Source organism: Bactrocera neohumeralis, unplaced genomic scaffold (assembly GCF_024586455.1).
Source record: "Bactrocera neohumeralis isolate Rockhampton unplaced genomic scaffold, APGP_CSIRO_Bneo_wtdbg2-racon-allhic-juicebox.fasta_v2 ctg4265, whole genome shotgun sequence".
Classification (NCBI taxonomy): domain Eukaryota; kingdom Metazoa; phylum Arthropoda; class Insecta; order Diptera; family Tephritidae; genus Bactrocera; species Bactrocera neohumeralis.
This window is the reverse complement of record NW_026091327.1, coordinates 1,477-4,358: the sequence shown is the minus strand read 5'-3', so window position 1 is coordinate 4,358 and position 2,882 is coordinate 1,477. Positions and strand designations below refer to the sequence as shown.

The 2,882-nt window shown below is 42.0% G+C and overlaps 1 pseudogene; it reads right to left on the bottom strand.

Annotated features, from left to right (window-relative positions):
* Positions 1-243: 243 nt before the first annotated feature.
* Positions 244-2,549, bottom strand: LOC126767136 (maltase A3-like; annotated as a pseudogene).
* Between the last annotated feature and the right edge of the window lie 333 nt (positions 2,550-2,882).

The following is a 2,882-nucleotide window of genomic DNA, read 5'->3' as shown; positions in this document are numbered from 1 at the left end:
ATTTTCTCAAAACAATAAATATATTAACTTAATTTTTAATATCATTTAGCTTTTTAGGAAATATACCTATTCATCACAAAATTATACTATCTATAATTAATCTGAGATAATCATATTAAATCTAATATATGAGACAATATATGTAGGATGCGAGATTTATGGCATATCAAAGTCGAGCGATATTAATTTCCGCGAATACTTGAGTGCCACTAACACCATAAAGTGGCTGCCGTCGATGGGGTGATAGAGATATGTGAATTAACGGCAATCGCATATTACTTTATAGTCTTGTTTGCGAAACATCATAAATGTGTTATCAAAGCCAAATAAATAACACAAAGTAATAAAGGACTTTGGGGTACAAAAATGTTGATTAGAACTAAACCGATAATAATTTATGGCATGCTAAATTGTTAAGAAATCTTTTGGAAACAAACAAAAGTGCGCTAAACTCGAACGCTGGACCTCAGCACAATGGACTCGTGTGGCATAAGCGTGACGCTGCTGGTGGAGTCTTATCGCTGCAAATACGAAAAGAAAGATCCAAACAATGAGTTCAAACGAATGTATTTGTGAGTTAGTTAGACTCTTCGTGGCTCTCACCCCTTTCGCTTGATGGAGCGATCGGTTATCAAGACGTATTCGAACTCCGCCGGCAGGTCAGCGAAGTGTTCGTGTAAGTTGAAATTCTCAATGTGATCGAAAATGTTGAGCAGCGTTATGAATGTGTAATTTTCTTGTAGTGAGCTGAAATTAGGGAAGGTTAAAAAAATTACGCATAGTCCACGCAAACTCACCGCTTGACGGCTGACATAGTCATTCAACGCTTTAACCTCTGTATCGCCATCCTTTAAGGTTTCCGACTTTCTTAGCTGTTGTAGGTTCTTGAAGATGTTTAAATGACTCAAGCCACACCGCGCTCCCGTTTCACATTCACGAGCTCGTAGTCTTCTGCGATGGTAGCCATGTTTTTTGGCCCGTGGTAAAACCAGCATTCGCAGTGTCGCTCCACTGGTAGGGTGTTCGTGCCGGATCGCGTGAACGCCACTCATAACCTTCTTTCTCATTGTTGCACGCTTGCGGGTCGACGGTCTCCTCCCAGGATATCCAAACGTCAGTCATGCCGATCTCCTCGCCATTGTAGGTGATACTGCAGCCGGGCAGTGTGAGCAAGAGTATATTGAAGAGGTCAATGCGTTCGGCACCAAAGCGCGTACCAACACGATTTTTGTCGTGATTACCGATCTGCAAAGAAGAAGAAGCCATGTTACTCGACTGCTCCTATCAATTGAGTTTTATAGCATTTGCGTACCACCCAGTTAGGTGTTCTACCAGTCGGCATGTATTGGAACCATCTGTTGATCATTTCGGAATAATGATGTGCATTGGAATCATAGCCCAAATTAGAAATCATTTGGAAGTTGAAGGGTATTTGACCGCCTTCCGCGGTCTCATTACCGTAGTAATGCATGACGATATCTATGGGTGACCAGGTCTCGACCATCAAAATACTGTTCGAAATAATAGAAAACAATTAATTTGGGTACGCATTGAAAATATGCACTTCACTCACCGCTCGTCGCCGCCATAAATTGCTTCGTAGTCCTTCAAGATCTGACGCCACTCGCATACACAAGATGCGGTGTCTCCCACTGATCAACCGTGTAAATGTGGCGAATATAACCGTAATCCTGTGGATCGTCACTCCAACCACTCAAGGCTCGTCTGCATAGTTACCATCTTCATCAGCCTCAATCTCGAAGGCGTGGTAGATGGCATCAATGCGAAAACCATCAACACCTTTTGTCAACCAGAAACGCAAGATATTCTACAACATAACACACAATCAAAAACTATACGCATTCACCTTTTATTGACTCATTCATTGCTTCGCGCACTGCGGTTGCGAAAATTGAAATCGGTTGTTTTTTGTCGAACTGATGCAGGTAGTACTCTTGGCGCTCTTCATGCCACTGCCATGCCGAACCGTAAAATACGCTGACCCAGTTGTTTGGCGGCTGACGTATACCATCCACCAACTTACCTGGATGCCACATATAATAGTCCTTGTATACGGATCTTTAGCAGCCGATTTAATGAACCAATCACACTCATCACTCGAATGATTTGGTACAAAGTCCAAAATTATTTTATATCCAACTCTTTTGGCCTTGGTCACCATGCGTTCGAAGTCCTCCATAGTGCCGAATAGTGGATCGACGTCTGCAAAAGTTGGAGATGCTCATAACCGAAATCTGCCATGGGCGACTTGAGGAATGGCGACAACCAAGCGCCAGTAATGCCAATCTCCTTCAGATATGGTAGCATACTCGTGACACCATTCAGATCGCCAACACCATCGCCATCGCTATCCTTGAAAGAACGCGGATAAATCTGATAGAACGAAGCGGTTTCCCACCACGATTTTGCAGCGACTGTGAGTGAACAACCGCAAAAGGCTAATAAAGTCACTACCATTAAGGCTCGTGTAGCCATTTTGCAGGAAGACAAATTAGTATTAAAGACCGAGCAGTTAACCAGATACTGAAATGCGTTGGAACTATTTGTAGCGAGCACTAAGATTCGCTTTTATATGCCGTTACCAAACAATGTTTCACAGCTTTATCAGCTCAGTGGACTTGAAGAGCGATAAAAAAGACCGATTAGATTTATTTCTACCTATAAACGATATGTTATCGGCATTTCTTTTGATTAACTCAATCGAAATAGATAGGGAGACCACCTGGATAGAGGTCATTGGCAGTATCAAAATCGGAAAGTGAGGTACTAGAATACTTTAGAGCCCCGTCTGCCAAAAAATCGTTTGTATTTTGTTATCTGATGAAAGATATAGTAAAACAAGTCAAAGGTAGAAAAAAATA